The 24,215-nt window shown below is 30.1% G+C and overlaps 1 protein-coding gene and 1 pseudogene across 1 annotated transcript in view; both read right to left on the reverse strand.

The window, feature by feature from the left end:
* Positions 1-21,920, reverse strand: part of LOC145296419 (uncharacterized) — a 30,452-nt gene extending 8,532 nt beyond the window's left edge. Inside the window, exon 1 of the mRNA XM_080142530.1 lies at positions 21,805-21,920. The gene's annotated coding sequence lies outside the window, so the exon portion shown is untranslated. The remainder of the gene's footprint in view (positions 1-21,804) is intronic.
* On the reverse strand, positions 4,511-4,644 carry LOC145242865 (U2 spliceosomal RNA; annotated as a pseudogene).
* Positions 21,921-24,215: the final 2,295 nt, after the last annotated feature.

Below are 24,215 nucleotides of genomic sequence, written 5' to 3' on the forward strand. Positions count from 1 at the left end.
TTAAAAACGAAATATTTTTTTGGCGCGAGAGATGCCATAACAATTTCTGGTTAACTAATTTTTAATTTTTTAAAATTTTTACTTCAAAATTCTAAAATCAATCATTAAGAGAAAAAGTAATCACTAAATAAATTTATTAATCAATTTTATTGAAAACTCCGCTATCGTTTATCAAGAATCTTTTTAATTTCATTCTTTGTGGTGCCGGGAAAACTCGTCCCGGGAAAACTCGTCTCCGGAAAACTCGTCTCCGGAAAACTCGTCTCCGGAAAACTCGTCCCCTTTCGCTAGGTAGGAAAACTGGTCCCTTATTGAATAAATATCGATTGAAAACACATTTTATGATCGTTCTTGAAGGAGATATTTTTTGTAAATAAACTATAGCCCCCCCCATAATATTTAAAAAAAAATATTTTTACTTGTTTAATGTTTTTTTTGTGTTTTTAATAAAAGCGTTTATTATGTTCATAAACGAGACCGCATATTTTTTTTTTTATATTAATATAAAAAGAATTTACTTACATACTGTTGTTTATAAAAGGGTAAAATCGATTTTTCTACCTCGCCGACTATGTTGTTTATTTAATTTATTTTGAATCGTTTATTTGGTAAAGAAAAAAAAAACAGAAAACAAACAAAAAACATGTCGGTCGAGTGTTACGGAAGAACGAGGGGGTCTTGATAATCGCTAAAAAAAATAGAAAATTAAAGAAATTACTGAGGGAGATTTGGTTTTAAAAAGAAAATAATAAATTTTAATATTTTTTAAAATATAATTTAGAGAGAGAGGGGGGGGATAAAACCTCCCTTCGAAAAACAACCAACAAAAAATGAAATTAAAAAGATTCTTGATAAACGATAGCGGAGTTTTCAATAAAATTGATTAATAAATTTATTTAGTGATTACTTTCTCTCTTAATGATTGATTTTAGAATTTTGAAGTAAAAATTTAAAAAATTAAAAATGAGTTAACGAGAGATTGTTAGCACGAATTTAGGAAAACTCGTCCCGGGAAAACTCGTCTCGGGAAAACTCGTCTCCGGAAAACTCGTCCCCTTTCGCTAGGTAGGAAAACTGGTCCCTTATTGAATAAATATCGATTGAAAACACATTTTATGATCGTTCTTGAAGGAGATATTGTTTTTTAAAATAACCTATAGCCCCCCCCCCATAATATTTTAAAAAAAATATTTTTACTTGTTTAATGTTTTTTTTTTGGTTTTTTTTTTTAAATAAAATCGATTTTCTAAGTGTCCGTTTTCTACCTAACTGGCTAAGTTCTTAGTGGTTTAACTTATTTTAAAGCGTTTATTATGTTTATACAAAGTTAATTACAAATTTTTTTTGTTCTTATTTTAACGATGTTTTTTGGAGTCATAAAAACAATAAAAAAAACAAAACCCAAAAATTAAAAAACAGGGAGCGATTCCGATTCGATTCTTCGTTACGCTTTTGGTTTTGTTTTTTAATTATGATGGTTTTTTGTTGTTATGTTTTTGTTTTCTGTCATACCAAATGCACTCATGCGTTATTTAAAATTATGATTTTATCAATTATCAACATTTATTGTCGTCCTGTCAAATTTTGCAAAAATTAACTAATAAATTAAAAGCGAAATATTTTTTTGGCGCGAGAGATGCCATGTGCTAACAATCTCTCGTTAACTCATTTTTAATTTTTTTAATTTTTACTTAAAAATTCTAAAATCAATCATTAAGAGAGAAAGTAATCACTGAATAAATTTATTAATCAATTTTATTGAAAACTCCGCTATCGTTTATCATTTTTTTGTTGGTTGCTTTTCGAAGGGAGATATAGGTTTTATCCCCCCCCCCTCTGTCTAAATTATATTTCAAAAAATATTAAAATTTATTATTTTCTTTTTAAAACCAAATCTCCCTCAGTAATTTCTTTAATTTTCTATTTTTTAGCGATTATCAAGACCCCCTTAGATGTGATATACCGGGCATTATTTCTCGTTCTCCCGTAACACTCGACATGTTTTTTTTTTTTTTTTTTTTTTTTTTCTTTACCAAATAAACGATTCCAAATAAATTAAATAAACAACATAGTCGGCGAGGTAGAAAAATCGATTTTACCCTTTTATAAACAACAGGGTAATCGTGAAGAAAGAGAGAGCCTGTTTCCTCCGTTTGACTATAGGTGGCGTTACTGTCTGTCCACCCAGTTACGGAAGCACAAAATGTATATAATGCCACCCTTGAAATAAAAATAAATGTTTTTGTTATATTTTAATTTTAAAAATGTTTTTTTTTGGGGGGGGGGTGCAAACATATTTAAGTTTTGTTTTTGTTTTTTCAAACATATTTACGTTTTTTTTTTTTTTTTTTGCAAGCATATTTAAGTTTTATTTTTCGAAACATTTACGTGTTGTTGCTTTTTTATTTTAAAACATTTACGGTTTTTTTTTTTGGTTTTTTTTTTTTTTTGCAAGCATAAACAAAATATTTTTGAAATATTTTTCTTTTTGAAAAGTTTGCTTATGCACTTATTGGTACCGCGCTATTTTTTAATAGTAGTTTCAAGTAAGATTCAGGTTTTACAATATCCTTTATATATATATATATATATATATATATATATATATATATATATATATATATATATATATATATATATATATATATAAAATACTTGCGGAAAAGGTAAAATAAGTGCAGAAAAATTAAGAAAAAAGGGGGGGGGTCCATAAAAAAGAGAAAAGAAAAAACGTTGATTTTTTTTATTATTATCATAAGAGCGTAAAAAATACTCGCGGAAAAACGGTTGTACCCATAAATATGTTTAAAAGAAAAATATAGCAAAAACATTTAGTTTATGCTTGCAAAAAAAAACAAAAAAAAAAACATAAATGTTTAAAAATAAACAAGCATCAAAACGTAAATGTTTGGAAAAATTACCAACAACAGTATATAAGTAAATTCTTTTTATATTAATATAAAAAAAAAAATATGCGGTCTCGTTTATGAACATAATAAACGCTTTTATTAAAAATACAAAAAAAAACATTAAACAAGTAAAAATATTTTTTAAAAATATTATGGGGGGGGGCTATAGTTTATTTACAAAAAATATCTCCTTCAAGAACGATCATAAAATGTGTTTTCAATCGATATTTATTCAATAAGGGACCAGTTTTCCTACCTAGCGAAAGGGGACGAGTTTTCCGGAGACGAGTTTTCCGGAGACGAGTTTTCCCGAGACGAGTTTTCCCGGGACGAGTTTTCCCGGCACCTGTTAGCACACATGGCATCTCGCGCCAAAAAAATATTTCGCTTTTAATTTATTAGTTAATTTTTGCAAAATTTGACAGGACGACAATAAATGTTGATAATTGATAAAATCATAATTTTAAATAACGCATGAGTGCATTTGGTATGACAGAAAACAAAAACATAACAACAAAAAACCATCATAATTAAAAAACAAAACCAAAAGCGTAACGAAGAATCGAATCGGAATCGCTCCCTGTTTTTTAATTTTTGGGTTTTGTTTTTTTTTATTGTTTTTATGACTCCAAAAAACATCGTTAAAATAAGAACAAAAGGTAAAACTATACAAACACCGTGACAGCGAATTAACCCTAACCCTAACCCCAACCCTAACCCCAACCCTAACCCTAACCCTAACCCTAAACCTAACCCTAACCCTAAACCTAACCCTAACCCTAAACCCTAACCCTAACCCTAACCCTAATCCTAACCCTAACGCTGTCACGGTGTTTGTATAATAATACCGAACAAAAAAAATTTGTAATTAACTTTGTATAAACATAATAAACGCTTTAAAATAAGTTAAACCACTAAGAACTTAGCCAGTTAGGTAGAAAACGGACACTTAGAAAATCGATTTTATTTAAAAAAAAAAAAAGAAAAAAAAAAAAAAACATTAAACAAGTAAAAATATTTTTTAAAAAATATTATGGGGGGGGCTATAGTTTATTTTAAAAAACAATATCTCCTTCAAGAACGATCATAAAATGTGTTTTCAATCGATATTTATTCAATAAGGGACCAGTTTTCCTACCTAGCGAAAGGGGACGAGTTTTCCGGAGACGAGTTTTCCGGAGACGAGTTTTCCCGAGACGAGTTTTCTCGGGACGAGTTTTCCTAAATTCATTTTTTGTTGGTTGTTTTTCGGAGGGAAAAATATCAAAATATTCGTCGATAAAAAAACCGATCTTTATATTTACGCTAGCCATTTTGTATATTACCACGTGACCTGCTATCTCTTAAACTGGAGGGGGGGGATCCACTTGAATCCAACAAAACCAGTAATTTTTTTTTTCTATTATATATACATCATTTTCTATAAAATTAAGTGTAGACTTTATAATTATAACAAAAAATGTTATTCATACTAAAAAAAAAAAACGCTTAGTCATGTCACGTGACGTGACGTCAACATCCACTAATGGCGAACAATTGTATCTATTTATTATGCCTCCCCACGGGACAGTTAGACACCAGGGTCGTTTTTTAACGTGGAGAAAAGGTACAAAAATAAAAATTGTCTCAGTCGTGGAGGATTTCTCCTCCACCGAAAGAGAACAAGAAATAGAAGTGCAGCATCTGAAGAACAGATACTACACTTTGATCTTGACCAAAAGGCCAAGAATGCGAACAATTGTAAATAACAACTTTTTTCACAAAACCAACACCGTCTTTCTTTTTTTTCTCTCTCTTTCTCTCTCTCACCCACTTACTCTTCCCTCTCTCTCACCCTATTTCTCTTGACGTCACACCACTGTTAAACTGTGGGGGGGGAACACATTCCCAGGCATTATCTCCTATAGATGCACATTTTATTAGAAATTCAGCTTTCAAAATATTAGACGATAATAAAAATATAAAACCAACACCCTCTTTCTCTTTTCTCTCTCTCTCACCAACTTACTCTTCTCTCTCTCTCACCCTCTTTCTCTTGACCTCCTACTACTGTTAAACTGTGTGTGTGGGGGGGGGAAGAGGCAGCTTGAAAACCAACAAAAACAGTGCACAGTTTCCCAAGCATTTGGGGTGGGAAGGGGGGGAAGAAGCCGAGCGCACAGTTTCGTGTGAGAGAGAGAGAACAATTCTCAACCTATATACTCAACAAATTTTTTATCTACAGATTTGAAAGTTTGTATATAGGGTATTCAGACATATGGAAATATATCTAGCATAATCTATCTATTATATCTATAAAAGTGAAAATGTGTGTGTGTGTGAGGTAGCCAGAGAGAGAGAGAGAGAGAGAGAGAGAGAGACAACAATTCTCAACCTATATATTTAATACATTTTTTATCTACAGATTTGAAAATTTGTATATAGGGTATTCAGACATATGGAAATATATCTAGCATAATCTATCTATTATATCTATAAAAGTGAAAATGTGTGTGTGTGTGAGGTAGCCAGAGAGAGAGAGAGAGAGAGACAACAATTCTCAACCTATATATTCAATACATTTTTTATCTACAGATTTGAAAATTTGTATATAGGGTATTCAGACATATGGAAATATATCTAGCATAATCTATCTATTATATCTATAAAAGTGAAAATGTGTGTGTGTGTGTGTGTGTGTGTGTGTGTGTGTGTGTGTGTGTATGCGTAAGAGAGAGAGAGAACAATTCTCAACCTATATACTCAACGTATTTTTATCTACGGATTTTAAACTTTGTATATAGGGTATTCAGACATATAGAAATATATCTAGCATAATCTATACATTATATCTATAAAAGTGAGAATGTGAGTGTGTGAGAGAGAGAGAACAATTCTCAACCTATATATTCAACAAATTTTTTACCTACAGATTTGAAAATTTGTATATTGGGTATTCAGACATATGGAAATATATCTAGCATAATCGATCTATTATATCTATAAAAGTCAGAATGTTTGCGTGTGGTTGTGTGTGTAAGGTTGCGAGAGAGAGAGAGAGAACAATTCTCAACCTATCTATTCAATAAATTTGTTATCTACAGATTTGACCATTTGTATATAGGGTATTCAGACATATGGAAATATATCCAGCATAATCTATCTATTATATCCATAAAAGTGAGAATGTGTGCGTGAGAGAGAGAGAGAGAGAGAGAGAGAGAGTAAGTACAATTCTCACCCTATATATTCAACAAATTTTTTATCTACCGATTATAAAATTTGTATATAGGGTATTCAGACATATGGAAATATATCTAGCATAATCTATCTATTATATCTAGAAAAGTGAGAATGTGTGTGAAAGAGAGAGAGAGAAGAGAGAGAGAGAGAACAATTCTCAACCTATATATTCAACTAATTTTTATGTACAGATCTGAAAATTTGTATACAGGGTATTCAGACATATGGAAATATATCTAGCATAATCTATTATATCTATAAAAGGTAGAATGTGTGTGTGTGTTTGTGAGTGAGTGAGTGAGTGAGTGAGTGAGAGAGAGAGAGAGAGAGAACAATTCTCAACCTATATACTCAACAAATTTTGTATCTACAGATTTGATAATTTGTATATAGGGTATTCAGACATAAGGAAATATATCTAGCATAATCTATCTATTATATCTATAAAAGTGAGAATGTGTGTGAAAGAGAGAGAGAGAGAACAATTCTCAACCTATATATTCAACAAATTCTATCTTTACAGATTTGAAAATTTGTATATAGGGTATTCAGACATTTGGAAATATATCTAGCATAATCTATTATATCTATAAAAGTGAGAATGTGTGTGTGAGAGAGAGAGAAAGAACAATTCTCAACCTATATACTCAACAAATTTTTTATCTACAGATTTAAAAATTTGTATATAGGGTATTCAGACATATAGAAATATATCTAGCATAACCTATCTATTATATCTATAAAATGACCATGTGTGTGTGTGTGAGAGAGAGAGAGAGAGAGTCAGAGAGAGAGAGAGAACAATTTTCAGCTTGTGTGTGTGTGAGAAAGAGAGAGAGAGAAAGAGAGGAAGGAAAATTCTCACCCTATATATTCAACAAATTTTTTATCTACATATTAGAAAATTTGGATATAGGGTATTCAGACGTATGGAAATATATCTAGCATAATCTATCTATTATATCTATAAAAGTGAGAATGTGTGTGTGAGAGAGAGAGAAAGAGAGAGAGAGAGAGAGAACAATTCTCAACCTATATATTCAACTAATTTTTTATCTACAGATTTGAAAATGTGTATATTGGGTATTCAGACATATGTAAATATATCTGGCATAATCTATGTATTATATCTATAAAAGTGTGAATGTGAGTGATGGAAAGAGCAAAAAATTCTCAACCTATATAACCTATAAAAGTGAGAATATGTGTGAGAGAGAGAGAGAGAGAGAGAACAATTCTCAACCTATATATTCCACACATTTTTGGGCACAGATTTGGAAATTTGTATATAGGGTAGGCAGACATATAGAAATATATCTAGCATAATCTATCTATTATATCTATAAAAGTGAGAACTTGTGTGTGTGTGTGTGTGTGAGAGAGAGAGAGAACAATTCTTAACCTACATACTCAACAAATTTTTTACCTACAGTTTAGAAAATTTGTATATAGGGTATTCAGACATATGGAAATATATCTAGCATAATCTATCTATTATAACTACAAAAGTTAGAATGTGTGTGTGAGAGAGAGAGAGAGAGAACAATTCTAAACCTATATATTCAACAAATTTTTTATCTACAGATTTGAAACTTTGTATATAGGGTATTCAGACATATGGAAATATATCTAGCATAATCTATCTATTTTATCTATAAAAGTGAGAATGCGTGTGTGTGAGATAGCGAGAGAGAGAGAGAGAGAAAAAGAGAGAGATAAAAATTCTCAACCTATACATTCAACAAATTTTTTATCCACAGATTTGAACATTTGTATATAGGGTGTTCAGACATATAGAAATATATCTAGCATAATCTATCTATTATATGTATAAAAGTGAGAATGTGTGTGTGTGTGAGAGAGAGGACAATTGTCAACCTATGTATACAACAAATTTTTTATCTACAGATTTCAAAATTTGTATATTGGGCATTCAGACATATTTCAATATATCTGGCATAATCTGTCTATTATATCTATAAAAGTGAGAATGTGTGTGATAGAGAGAGAGAGAACAATTCTCAACCTATATACTCAACAAATTTTTTATCTACAGATTTGAAAATTTGTATATAGGGTATTCAGACATATGGAAATATATCTAGCATAATCTATTATATCTATAAAAGTGAGAATGTGTGTGTGTGTGTGAGAGAGAGAGAGAACAATTCTCAACCCATATACTCAACAAATTCTTTATCTACAGATTTGAAAATTTGTATATAGAGTATTCATACAAATAGAAATATATCTAGGATAATCTTTCTATTATATCTATAAAAGTGAGAATGTGTGTGTGTGTGTGAGCGAGAGAGAGAGAGAGAGAGAGAGAACAGTTCTCAACCTATACATTCAACAAATTTTTATATATAGGGTATTCAGAAATATCGAAATATATCTAGCATAATCTATTATATCATTAAAAGTTAGAATGTGTGTGTGTGAGAGATAGAGAGAACAATTCTCAACCTATGCACTCTACAAATTTTTTATCTACAAATTAGAAAATTTGTATATAGGGTATTCACACATATGGAAATATATCTAGCATAATCTATCTATTATATCTATAAAAGTTAGAATGTGTGTGTGAGGTAGCCAGAGAGAGAGAGAGAGAGAGTAAGAACAATTTTCAACCTATATATTCAACAAATATTTGATCTACAGATTAGAAAATTTGTATATAGGGTATTCAGACATATGGAAATATATCTAGCATAATCTATCTATTATATCTCTAAAATTGAGAATGTGTGTGTGAGAGAGAGAGAGAGAACAATTTTCAACCTATATACTCAACAAATTTTTTTATCTACAGATTTGAAAATTTGTATATAGGGTATTCAGACATATGGAAATATATCTAGAGTAATCTATCTATTATATCTATAAAAGTGAGAATGCGTGTGTGTGTGAGAGAGAGCGACACAGAACAATTCTCAACCTATATATTCAACAAATTTTTTATGTACAGATCTGAAATATCACATTTGTATAGAAGTAGAAATCTTGATACCTACTCTGATACCTAATAAAAGAAAGGACACTCTTTAGGGCGGATTTTGATTATAACAAGTCACTAATTAGAAATTATAATAAACATTCTAATAATTTAAGAATTTTACCAAAATAAAATTGCATGGTAATCACCCAATTTCTGCCACAAAATTTTGATTGGCAGAACTCATAAACATAAAATATATATTTTCTAATTTCATCTTTTTTTTTTCTTTTTACATAATCTGGTTTGATGTTTTCCCAAATATTCAAATCACTATATTTTGCTGCTTAATATCAAATACAGCAACTGAGTTATTTTTATGCATCAAACAATTACATTTTCTCATTCATCCAAACTAATCACTGAACATCAATTTCATATTTTCTTCACTAAAATATTACTGTGCTTGATGTCATCAAGTGGAGCGGATCATTTTTTTTTCATTTGTTCACACATTTTTCCAATTTATATATATTTTGTTAAAGATTCTTAGCCTATGTCATTGCATACCAATCTGTTTATTAAAAGTTAAGGTTCACTGTAAACACATATGTTACACCAAAATAAAAACGCTTCAGATAATGTCTTGATATTCAATTCAGTTTCTCACATGACATCTTATGAAGTTAGTAGAAATGTTACAGACTTTTGAATCTCAAACACTTTCAATACTGTGCACTGATATTTTCTTTTTTGCAATATAAGCACATTCATGATTTTTTTTACAAACGTTAAAAACTTTCACATTGTGTAGCAATATACTGAAACAATTATAAAAATATTTGTTTTTATTTTGAATGATGCAGGGCATCTGAAGAGAGATTTTTCTAACAAAATGAAAGTATAATTTTTAGCAATAGGTATCTAGGAAAAGGCCACTACATATGTTATAAGTTCCAAATTTCCACAACCTGGCAAATACTGGTACATGCTAGCAAATTTAGATTTGCAATTACAAAATATGATTCTAATTTTTTCCTTTGCTCTTTATTCTAACACTACACTAAGTTTACTGTGTTATTTCGCTACAGTTGATATTGTGTAGAACAATAAGAAAATCATAGTGAACAATGCATTCAACAAAATTTCACACACATTTCTAGATACCTATATCTAATAAGTTCAAAAGAAAGGACACACTTAGGGAGGTATTTTGGTGGTCAAGTCACTAAAAAGAGATTAGCTGGTTTCCCGGCATAGCCCAGGATATAATAAAGATTGACTGAAATACATGTTCTAGCTGGTTTCTAGGCGTTGCCAGGGATGTAATATAGACACATTATGTTGTATATTACCTGTTCTCTTCTCCCTAAGGTAAAACAATTTCATATACATGCTGTAAATTACCTATGCTAGGGATAAAACATGAACAATATCAGTCCTAGGGTAGATAAAACAAATAATACATAGAGATGAAAGATTCCTCTCCCCTAAGAATCAAACATATGTTCAATATCTGCTTTTGTTTTTTCATTGTTTATACGGTCCCGAGCAACGCCGGGTAGCCCTGCTAGTTCTTAATAAAAAGAAATCCAACCTATGAACAACACTAAAAACTTGTGAAATAGAAGCACTTCCACTTCACTTCACTCACGTGAGATAAAAACTGCATTTATTACTTCAAAACGCTGTAAGTAAAATAAACCATTCAATTATACTATAGGGACAGTTGAAATATCACCCATATATGAAAGGCTCCTACAGTCTTAACAGACTATGGATACCCACAGTAGGGGTACCTACGCGTTAAATTTTTGCGGCAGGAGGTGCGTAATCTCCAACCACAACTCTCCTGAGTCGACATTGTTAAATAGTAGTACCTATTTACTATGCCTCCCCATGGGACAGAGTTAGACACCAGGGTCGTTTTTTAACGTGGAGAAAAGGTACAAAAATAAAAATTGTCTCAGTCGTGAAGGATTCCTCCTCCACCGAAAGAGAACAAGAAATAGAAGTGCAGCTGCAGCATCTGAAGAACAGATGCTACACTTTGATCTCGTCCCGAAGGGCCATTGTTAAATAGTAGTAGCAAGTGGAGTGTGTGTGTGTGTGTGTGTGTGTCTGTGTGCGTGCGCGCGTGCGCGTGTGTGGGTGCCCGGAAAACCGATTTTAGGAAAACTCGTACCCGGAAAACTCGTCCTCTTTTGCTAGGTAGGAAAACTGGTCCCTTATTGAATAAGTATCGATTGAAAACACATTTTATGACCGTTCTTGAAGGAGATATTGTCTTTAAAAGAGAATACACATCAATATTTTTTAAAAATATTTTTACTTGTTTACTCTTGTTTAAAAAAAATTAAATTAATTTTTCTAAGTTTTCGTTTTCTACCTAGCTTTGAAAGTTTTTGGTGTTTCAACTTATTTTAAATAGTTTATTTAGTTTTTTTTAAAAAGAAAAGTAATGTCGAGTATTACTTATGAACAAAAAATGTCCGACATAAGAGGATCACGTTTTAGGAGGGTAATTGCTTAAAAATAGAAAATTAAAGAAAATATTAAGGTAGATATACTTTTAAAACGAGCCCCCCCCCCCCCAAAAAAAAAAAGAAAATAAACTTGTATATTTTTAGGTAATAATGCACATCCCATAATATTTAAAAACATATTTTTACATGTTGTTTAAAAAAAATAAATTGGGGTTTGTATTACTGTACACATAGATTCGAAAAAGTTGTCAAAAAACAAATATATAACAAATAAATGTTATCAAAAGCAAGATAAGTTACTTTCTACCAAACTGGATATATTTTTCGTGTTTTTATTCAATGTAACATATTTATTCAGCTCGAAAAACATACAGTGTTTACCGATGTATTGGAAAATTCAAGATGGCGTCTGATTCTCTCTTTAACACGGTAAGTTTGGGAAAAAGTGTCATAAATAAAAACCCAGATAAAATACTGTTAAAAACTCGCTCAATATATGCTACCGTGACATAGGTTGACATATATTCGGCGGGTTTTTAATAGTATTTTGTATAGTTTTTTTTATTTATAACACCTTTTCCCAAACTTACCGTGTTAAAGAGAGAATCAGACGCCATCTTGAATTTTCCAATACATCGGTAAACACTGTATGTTTTTTGAATAAATATGTTGGGTTTGTATTACTGTATACATAGATTCGAAAAAGTTGTCAAAAAACAAATATATAACAAATAAATGTTATCAAAGGCAAGATAAGTTACTTTTCTACCAAACTGGGTATATTTTTCGTGTTTTTATTCAATGTAACATATTTATTCAGCTCGAAAAACATACAGTGTTTACCGATGTATGTATTGGTGCCCGGAAAACTCGTCCCGGGAAAACTCGTCCCGGGAAAACTAGTCTCCGGAAAACTCGTCTCCGGAAAACTCGTCCCCTTTCGCTAGGTAGGAAAACTGGTAAAACTATACAAACACCGTGACAGCGAATTAACCCTAACCCTAACCCTAACCCCCTAACCCTAACCCTAACCCTAACCCTAACGCTGTCACGGTGTTTGTATAATAATACCGGAAAACTGGCCCCTTATTGAATAAATATCGATTGAAAACACATTTTATGAGCGTTCTTGAAGGAGATATTGTTTTTTAAAATAGACTATAGCCCCCCCATAATATTTAAAAAAAATATTTTTACTTGTTTAATGTTTTTTTTTTTTTTTTTTTTTTTTTTAAATAAAATCGATTTTCTAAGTGTCCGTTTTCTACCTAACTGGCTAAGTTCTTAGTGGTTTCACCTCATTTTAAAGCGTTTATTATGTTCATACAAAGTTAATTACAATTTTTTTTGTTCTTATTTTAACGATTTTTTTGGAGTCATAAAAACAATAATAATGTTTTGTTTTTTTAATCATGATAGTTTTTTGTTGTTATGTTTTTATTTTCTCTCATACAAAATGCACTCATGCGTTATTTAAAATTATAATTTTATCAATTATCAACATTTATTGTCGTCCTGTCAAATTTTGCAAAAATTAACTAATAAATTAAAAACGAAATATTTTTTTGGCGCGAGAGATGCCATAACAATTTCTGGTTAACTAATTTTTAATTTTTTAAAATTTTTACTTCAAAATTCTAAAATCAATCATTAAGAGAAAAAGTAATCACTAAATAAATTTATTAATCAATTTTATTGAAAACTCCGCTATCGTTTATCAAGAATCTTTTTAATTTCATTCTTTGTGGTGCCGGGAAAACTCGTCCCGGGAAAACTCGTCTCCGGAAAACTCGTCTCCGGAAAACTCGTCTCCGGAAAACTCGTCTCCGGAAAACTCGTCCCCTTTCGCTAGGTAGGAAAACTGGTCCCTTATTGAATAAATATCGATTGAAAACACATTTTATGATCGTTCTTGAAGGAGATATTGTTTTTTAAAATAAACTATAGCCCCCCCCCCATAATATTTAAAAAAAAATATTTTTACTTGTTTAATGTTTTTTTTGGGGTTTTTTTTAAAATAAAATCGATTTTCTAAGTGTCCGTTTTCTACCTAACTGGCTAAGTTCTTAGTGGTTTAACTTATTTTAAAGCGTTTATTATGTTTATACAAAGTTAATTACAAATTTTTTTTGTTCGTATTTAACGATGTTTTTTGGAGTCATAAAAACAATAAAAAAAACAAAACCCAAAAATTAAAATACAGGGAGCGATTCCGATTCGATTCTTCGTTACGCTTTTGGTTTTGTTTTTTAATTATGATGGTTTTTTGTTGTTATGTTTTTGTTTTCTGTCATACCAAATGCACTCATGCGTTATTTAAAATTATGATTTTATCAATTATCAACATTTATTGTCGTCCTGTCAAATTTTGCAAAAATTAACTAATAAATTAAAAGCGAAATATTTTTTTGGCGCGAGAGATGCCATGTGCTAACAATCTCTCGTTAACTCATTTTTAATTTTTTTAATTTTTACTTAAAAATTCTAAAATCAATCATTAAGAGAGAAAGTAATCACTGAATAAATTTATTAATCAATTTTATTGAAAACTCCGCTATCGTTTATCATTTTTTTGTTGGTTGCTTTTCGAAGGGAGATATAGGTTTTACCCCCCCCTCTCTGTCTAAATTATATTTCAAAAAATATTAAAATTTATTATTTTCTTTTTAAAACCAAATCTCCCTCAGTAATTTCTTTAATTTTCTATTTTTTAGCGATTATCAAGACCCCCTTAGATGTGATATACCGGGCATTATTTCTCGTTCTCCCGTAACACTCGACATGTTTTTTTTTTTTTTTTTGTTTTTTTTCTTTACCAAATAAACGATTCCAAATAAATTAAATAAACAACATAGTCGGCGAGGTAGAAAAATCGATTTTACCCTTTTATAAACAACAGGGTAATCGTGAAGAAAGAGAGAGCCTGTTTCCTCCGTTTGACTATAGGTGGCGTTACTGTCTGTCCACCCAGTTACGGAAGCACAAAATGTATATAATGCCACCCTTGAAATAAAAATAAATGTTTTTGTTATATTTTAATTTTAAAAATGTTTTTTTTTTGGGGGGGGGTGCAAACATATTTAAGTTTTGTTTTTGTTTTTTCAAACATATTTACGTTTTTTTTTTTTTTGTTTTTGCAAGCATATTTAAGTTTTATTTTTCGAAACATTTACGTGTTGTTGCTTTTTTATTTTAAAACATTTACGGTTTTTTTTTTTTTTGGTTTTTTTTTTTTTTTGCAAGCATAAACTAAATATTTTTGAAATATTTTTCTTTTTGAAAAGTTTGCTTATGCACTTATTGGTACCGCGCTATTTTTTAATAGTAGTTTCAAGTAAGATTCAGGTTTTACAATATCCTTTATATATATATATATATATATATATATATATATATATATATATATATATATATATATATATATATATATATATATATATAAAATACTTGCGGAAAAGGTAAAATAAGTGCAGAAAAATTAAGAAAAAAGGGGGGGGGTCCATAAAAAAGAGAAAAGAAAAAACGTTGATTTTTTTTATTATTATCATAAGAGCGTAAAAAATACTCGCGGAAAAACGGTTGTACCCATAAATATGTTTAAAAGAAAAATATAGCAAAAACATTTAGTTTATGCTTGCAAAAAAAAAAAAAAAAAAACGTAAATGTTTAAAAATAAACAAGCATCAAAACGTAAATGTTTGGAAAAATTACCAACAACAGTATATAAGTAAATTCTTTTTATATTAATATAAAAAAAAAAATATGCGGTCTCGTTTATGAACATAATAAACGCTTTTATTAAAAATACAAAAAAAAACATTAAACAAGTAAAAATATTTTTTTAAAATATTATGGGGGGGGGGGGCTATAGTTTATTTACAAAAAATATCTCCTTCAAGAACGATCATAAAATGTGTTTTCAATCGATATTTATTCAATAAGGGACCAGTTTTCCTACCTAGCGAAAGGGGACGAGTTTTCCGGAGACGAGTTTTCCGGAGACGAGTTTTCCCGAGACGAGTTTTCCCGGGACGAGTTTTCCCGGCACCTGTTAGCACACATGGCATCTCGCGCCAAAAAAATATTTCGCTTTTAATTTATTAGTTAATTTTTGCAAAATTTGACAGGACGACAATAAATGTTGATAATTGATAAAATCATAATTTTAAATAACGCATGAGTGCATTTGGTATGACAGAAAACAAAAACATAACAACAAAAAACCATCATAATTAAAAAACAAAACCAAAAGCGTAACGAAGAATCGAATCGGAATCGCTCCCTGTTTTTTAATTTTTGGGTTTTGTTTTTTTTTATTGTTTTTATGACTCCAAAAAACATCGTTAAAATAAGAACAAAAGGTAAAACTATACAAACACCGTGACAGCGAATTAACCCTAACCCTAACCCCAACCCTAACCCCAACCCTAACCCTAACCCTAACCCTAAACCTAACCCTAACCCTAAACCTAACCCTAACCCTAAACCCTAACCCTAACCCTAACCCTAATCCTAACCCTAACGCTGTCACGGTGTTTGTATAATAATACCGAACAAAAAAAATTTGTAATTAACTTTGTATAAACATAATAAACGCTTTAAAATAAGTTAAACCACTAAGAACTTAGCCAGTTAGGTAGAAAACGGACACTTAGAAAATCGATTTTATTTAAAAAAAAAAAAAGAAAAAAAAAAAAAAACATTAAACAAGTAAAAATATTTTTTAAAAAATATTATGGGGGGGGGCTATAGTTTATTTTAAAAAACAATATCTCCTTCAAGAACGATCATAAAATGTGTTTTCAATCGATATTTATTCAATAAGGGACCAGTTTTCCTACCTAGCGAAAGGGGACGAGTTTTCCGGAGACGAGTTTTCCGGAGACGAGTTTTCCCGAGACGAGTTTTCTCGGGACGAGTTTTCCTAAATTCATTTTTTGTTGGTTGTTTTTCGGAGGGAAATATAGTTCTTACCCCCCCCCCCACTCTCTCTCTAAATTATATTTTTAAAAATATTAAAATTTATTATTTTTTTTAAAAACCAAATCTCCCTTGGTAATTTCTTTAATTTTCTATTTTTTAGCGATTATCAAGACCCCTAAGATGTGATAATAAACCCGAAAATCGATTTTATTTAAAAAAAAAAAAAAAGAACATTAAACAAGTAAAAATATTTTTAAAAAATATTATGGGGGCTATAGTCTATTTTAAAAAACAATATCTCCTTCAAGAACGATCATAAAATGTGCTTTCATTCGATATTTATTCAATGAGTGAGGAGGGACTAGTTTTCCTACCTAGCGAAAGGGGACGAGTTTTCCGGGGTCGAGTTTTCCGGAGACGAGTTTTCCGGAGACGAGTTTTCCCGGGACGAGTTTTCCTAAATTCGTGCTAACAGGTGCCGGGAAAACTCGTCTCCGGAAAACTCGTCTCCGGAAAACTCGTCTCCGGAAAACTCGTCCCCTTTCGCTAGGTAGGAAAACTGGTCCCTTATTGAATAAATATCGATTGAAAACACATTTTATGATCGTTCTTGAAGGAGATATTTTTTGTAAATAAACTATAGCCCCCCCCCATAATATTTTTAAAAAATATTTTTACTTGTTTAATGTTTTTTTTTGTATTTTTAATAAAAGCGTTTATTATGTTCATAAACGAGACCGCATATTTTTTTTTTTTATATTAATATAAAAAGAATTTACTTATATACTGTTGTTGGTAATTTTTCCAAACATTTACGTTTTGATGCTTGTTTATTTTTAAACATTTACGTTTTTTTTTTTGTTTTTTTTTGCAAGCATAAACTAAATGTTTTTGCTATATTTTTCTTTTAAACATATTTATGGGTACAACCGTTTTTCCGCGAGTATTTTTTACGCTCTTATGATAATAATAAAAAAAATCAACGTTTTTTCTTTTCTCTTTTTTATGGACCCCCCCCCCTTTTTTCTTAATTTTTCTGCACTTATTTTACCTTTTCCGCAAGTATTTATATATATATATATATATATATATATATATATATATATATATATATATATATATATATATATATATATATATATATATATATATATATATATATATATATATATATAAAGGATATTGTAAAACCTGAATCTTACTTGAAACTACTATTAAAAAATAGCGCGGTACCAATAAGTGCATAAGCAAACTTTTCAAAAAGAAAAATATTTCAAAAATATTTTGTTTATGCTTGCAAAAAAAAAAAAAAACCAAAAAAAAAAACCGTAAATGTTTTAAAATAAAAAAGCAACAACACGTAAATGTTTCGAAAAATAAAACTTAAATATGCTTGCAAAAAAAAAAAAAAAAACGTAAATATGTTTGAAAAAACAAAAACAAAACTTAAATATGTTTGCACCCCCCCCAAAAAAAAACATTTTTAAAATTAAAATATAACAAAAACATTTATTTTTATTTCAAGGGTGGCATTATATACATTTTGTGCTTCCGTAACTGGGTGGACAGACAGTAACGCCACCTATAGTCAAACGGAGGAAACAGGCTCTCTCTTTCTTCACGATTACCCTGTTGTTTATAAAAGGGTAAAATCGATTTTTCTACCTCGCCGACTATGTTGTTTATTTAATTTATTTGGAATCGTTTATTTGGTAAAGAAAAAAAACAAAAAAAAAACAAAAAAAACATGTCGAGTGTTACGGGAGAACGAGAAATAATGCCCGGTATATCACATCTAAGGGGGTCTTGATAATCGCTAAAAAATAGAAAATTAAAGAAATTACTGAGGGAGATTTGGTTTTAAAAAGAAAATAATAAATTTTAATATTTTTTGAAATATAATTTAGACAGAGAGGGGGGGGTAAAACCTATATCTCCCTTCGAAAAGCAACCAACAAAAAAATGATAAACGATAGCGGAGTTTTCAATAAAATTGATTAATAAATTTATTCAGTGATTACTTTCTCTCTTAATGATTGATTTTAGAATTTTTAAGTAAAAATTAAAAAAATTAAAAATGAGTTAACGAGAGATTGTTAGCACATGGCATCTCTCGCGCCAAAAAAATATTTCGCTTTTAATTTATTAGTTAATTTTTGCAAAATTTGACAGGACGACAATAAATGTTGATAATTGATAAAATCATAATTTTAAATAACGCATGAGTGCATTTGGTATGACAGAAAACAAAAACATAACAACAAAAAACCATCATAATTAAAAAACAAAACCAAAAGCGTAACGAAGAATCGAATCGGAATCGCTCCCTGTATTTTAATTTTTGGGTTTTGTTTTTTTTATTGTTTTTATGACTCCAAAAAACATCGTTAAATACGAACAAAAAAAATTTGTAATTAACTTTGTATAAACATAATAAACGCTTTAAAATAAGTTAAACCACTAAGAACTTAGCCAGTTAGGTAGAAAACGGACACTTAGAAAATCGATTTTATTTTAAAAAAAACCCCAAAAAAAACATTAAACAAGTAAAAATATTTTTTTTTAAATATTATGGGGGGGGGCTATAGTTTATTTTAAAAAACAATATCTCCTTCAAGAACGATCATAAAATGTGTTTTCAATCGATATTTATTCAATAAGGGACCAGTTTTCCTACCTAGCGAAAGGGGACGAGTTTTCCGGAGACGAGTTTTCCGGAGACGAGTTTTCCGGAGACGAGTTTTCCGGAGACGAGTTTTCCCGGGACGAGTTTTCCCGGCACCACAAAGAATGAAATTAAAAAGATTCTTGATAAACGATAGCGGAGTTTTCAATAAAATTGATTAATAAATTTATTTAGTGATTACTTTTTCTCTTAATGATTGATTTTAGAATTTTGAAGTAAAAATTTTAAAAAATTAAAAATTAGTTAACCAGAAATTGTTATGGCATCTCTCGCGCCAAAAAAATATTTCGTTTTTAATTTATTAGTTAATTTTTGCAAAATTTGACAGGACGACAATAAATGTTGATAATTGATAAAATTATAATTTTAAATAACGCATGAGTGCATTTTGTATGAGAGAAAATAAAAACATAACAACAAAAAACTATCATGATTAAAAAAACAAAACATTATTATTGTTTTTATGACTCCAAAAAAATCGTTAAAATAAGAACAAAAAAAATTGTAATTAACTTTGTATGAACATAATAAACGCTTTAAAATGAGGTGAAACCACTAAGAACTTAGCCAGTTAGGTAGAAAACGGACACTTAGAAAATCGATTTTATTTAAAAAAAAAAAAAAAAAAAAAAAAAACATTAAACAAGTAAAAATATTTTTTTTAAATATTATGGGGGGGCTATAGTCTATTTTAAAAAACAATATCTCCTTCAAGAACGCTCATAAAATGTGTTTTCAATCGATATTTATTCAATAAGGGGCCAGTTTTCCGGTATTATTATACAAACACCGTGACAGCGTTAGGGTTAGGGTTAGGGTTAGGGTTAGGGGGTTAGGGTTAGGGTTAGGGTTAATTCGCTGTCACGGTGTTTGTATAGTTTTACCAGTTTTCCTACCTAGCGAAAGGGGACGAGTTTTCCGGAGACGAGTTTTCCGGAGACTAGTTTTCCCGGGACGAGTTTTCCCGGGACGAGTTTTCCGGGCACCAATACATACATCGGTAAACACTGTATGTTTTTCGAGCTGAATAAATATGTTACATTGAATAAAAACACGAAAAATATACCCAGTTTGGTAGAAAAGTAACTTATCTTGCCTTTGATAACATTTATTTGTTATATATTTGTTTTTTGACAACTTTTTCGAATCTATGTATACAGTAATACAAACCCAACATATTTATTCAAAAAACATACAGTGTTTACCGATGTATTGGAAAATTCAAGATGGCGTCTGATTCTCTCTTTAACACGGTAAGTTTGGGAAAAGGTGTTATAAATAAAAAAAACTATACAAAATACTATTAAAAACCCGCCGAATATATGTCAACCTATGTCACGGTAGCATATATTGAGCGAGTTTTTAACAGTATTTTATCTGGGTTTTTATTTATGACACTTTTTCCCAAACTTACCGTGTTAAAGAGAGAATCAGACGCCATCTTGAATTTTCCAATACATCGGTAAACACTGTATGTTTTTCGAGCTGAATAAATATGTTACATTGAATAAAAACACGAAAAATATATCCAGTTTGGTAGAAAGTAACTTATCTTGCTTTTGATAACATTTATTTGTTATATATTTGTTTTTTGACAACTTTTTCGAATCTATGTGTACAGTAATACAAACCCCAATTTATTTTTTTTAAACAACATGTAAAAATATGTTTTTAAATATTATGGGATGTGCATTATTACCTAAAAATATACAAGTTTATTTTCTTTTTTTTTTTTTGGGGGGGGGGCTCGTTTTAAAAGTATATCTACCTTAATATTTTCTTTAATTTTCTATTTTTAAGCAATTACCCTCCTAAAACGTGATCCTCTTATGTCGGACATTTTTTGTTCATAAGTAATACTCGACATTACTTTTCTTTTTAAAAAAAACTAAATAAACTATTTAAAATAAGTTGAAACACCAAAAACTTTCAAAGCTAGGTAGAAAACGAAAACTTAGAAAAATTAATTTAATTTTTTTTAAACAAGAGTAAACAAGTAAAAATATTTTTAAAAAATATTGATGTGTATTCTCTTTTAAAGACAATATCTCCTTCAAGAACGGTCATAAAATGTGTTTTCAATCGATACTTATTCAATAAGGGACCAGTTTTCCTACCTAGCAAAAGAGGACGAGTTTTCCGGGTACGAGTTTTCCTAAAATCGGTTTTCCGGGCACCCACACACGCGCACGCGCGCACGCACACAGACACACACACACACACACACACACTCCACTTGCTACTACTATTTAACAATGGCCTTCGGGACGAGATCAAAGTGTAGCATCTGTTCTTCAGATGCTGCAGCTGCACTTCTATTTCTTGTTCTCTTTCGGTGGAGGAGGAATCCTTCACGACTGAGACAATTTTTATTTTTGTACCTTTTCTCCACGTTAAAAAACGACCCTGGTGTCTAACTCTGTCCCATGGGGAGGCATAGTAAATAGGTACTACTATTTAACAATGTCGACTCAGGAGAGTTGTGGTTGGAGATTACGCACCTCCTGCCGCAAAAATTTAACGCGTAGGTACCCCTACTGTGGGTATCCATAGTCTGTTAAGACTGTAGGAGCCTTTCATATATGGGTGATATTTCAACTGTCCCTATAGTATAATTGAATGGTTTATTTTACTTACAGCGTTTTGAAGTAATAAATGCAGTTTTTATCTCACGTGAGTGAAGTGAAGTGGAAGTGCTTCTATTTCACAAGTTTTTAGTGTTGTTCATAGGTTGGATTTCTTTTTATTAAGAACTAGCAGGGCTACCCGGCGTTGCTCGGGACCGTATAAACAATGAAAAAACAAAAGCAGATATTGAACATATGTTTGATTCTTAGGGGAGAGGAATCTTTCATCTCTATGTATTATTTGTTTTATCTACCCTAGGACTGATATTGTTCATGTTTTATCCCTAGCATAGGTAATTTACAGCATGTATATGAAATTGTTTTACCTTAGGGAGAAGAGAACAGGTAATATACAACATAATGTGTCTATATTACATCCCTGGCAACGCCTAGAAACCAGCTAGAACATGTATTTCAGTCAATCTTTATTATATCCTGGGCTATGCCGGGAAACCAGCTAATCTCTTTTTAGTGACTTGACCACCAAAATACCTCCCTAAGTGTGTCCTTTCTTTTGAACTTATTAGATATAGGTATCTAGAAATGTGTGTGAAATTTTGTTGAATGCATTGTTCACTATGATTTTCTTATTGTTCTACACAATATCAACTGTAGCGAAATAACACAGTAAACTTAGTGTAGTGTTAGAATAAAGAGCAAAGGAAAAAATTAGAATCATATTTTGTAATTGCAAATCTAAATTTGCTAGCATGTACCAGTATTTGCCAGGTTGTGGAAATTTGGAACTTATAACATATGTAGTGGCCTTTTCCTAGATACCTATTGCTAAAAATTATACTTTCATTTTGTTAGAAAAATCTCTCTTCAGATGCCCTGCATCATTCAAAATAAAAACAAATATTTTTATAATTGTTTCAGTATATTGCTACACAATGTGAAAGTTTTTAACGTTTGTAAAAAAAATCATGAATGTGCTTATATTGCAAAAAAGAAAATATCAGTGCACAGTATTGAAAGTGTTTGAGATTCAAAAGTCTGTAACATTTCTACTAACTTCATAAGATGTCATGTGAGAAACTGAATTGAATATCAAGACATTATCTGAAGCGTTTTTATTTTGGTGTAACATATGTGTTTACAGTGAACCTTAACTTTTAATAAACAGATTGGTATGCAATGACATAGGCTAAGAATCTTTAACAAAATATATATAAATTGGAAAAATGTGTGAACAAATGAAAAAAAAATGATCCGCTCCACTTGATGACATCAAGCACAGTAATATTTTAGTGAAGAAAATATGAAATTGATGTTCAGTGATTAGTTTGGATGAATGAGAAAATGTAATTGTTTGATGCATAAAAATAACTCAGTTGCTGTATTTGATATTAAGCAGCAAAATATAGTGATTTGAATATTTGGGAAAACATCAAACCAGATTATGTAAAAAGAAAAAAAAAAGATGAAATTAGAAAATATATATTTTATGTTTATGAGTTCTGCCAATCAAAATTTTGTGGCAGAAATTGGGTGATTACCATGCAATTTTATTTTGGTAAAATTCTTAAATTATTAGAATGTTTATTATAATTTCTAATTAGTGACTTGTTATAATCAAAATCCGCCCTAAAGAGTGTCCTTTCTTTTATTAGGTATCAGAGTAGGTATCAAGATTTCTACTTCTATACAAATGTGATATTTCAGATCTGTACATAAAAAATTTGTTGAATATATAGGTTGAAAATTGTTCTGTGTCGCTCTCTCTCACACACACACGCATTCTCACTTTTATAGATATAATAGATAGATTACTCTAGATATATTTCCATATGTCTGAATACCCTATATACAAATTTTCAAATCTGTAGATAAAAAAATTTGTTGAGTATATAGGTTGAAAATTGTTCTCTCTCTCTCTCTCACACACACATTCTCAATTTTAGAGATATAATAGATAGATTATGCTAGATATATTTCCATATGTCTGAATACCCTATATACAAATTTTCTAATCTGTAGATCAAATATTTGTTGAATATATAGGTTGAAAATTGTTCTTACTCTCTCTCTCTCTCTCTCTGGCTACCTCACACACACATTCTAACTTTTATAGATATAATAGATAGATTATGCTAGATATATTTCCATATGTGTGAATACCCTATATACAAATTTTCTAATTTGTAGATAAAAAATTTGTAGAGTGCATAGGTTGAGAATTGTTCTCTCTATCTCTCACACACACACATTCTAACTTTTAATGATATAATAGATTATGCTAGATATATTTCGATATTTCTGAATACCCTATATATAAAAATTTGTTGAATGTATAGGTTGAGAACTGTTCTCTCTCTCTCTCTCTCTCTCGCTCACACACACACACATTCTCACTTTTATAGATATAATAGAAAGATTATCCTAGATATATTTCTATTTGTATGAATACTCTATATACAA

The sequence above is a fragment of the Euprymna scolopes genome, chromosome 2 (genome assembly GCF_053919585.1).
Source record: "Euprymna scolopes isolate OS-2025 chromosome 2, ASM5391958v1, whole genome shotgun sequence".
NCBI classification, from domain to species: domain Eukaryota; kingdom Metazoa; phylum Mollusca; class Cephalopoda; order Sepiida; family Sepiolidae; genus Euprymna; species Euprymna scolopes.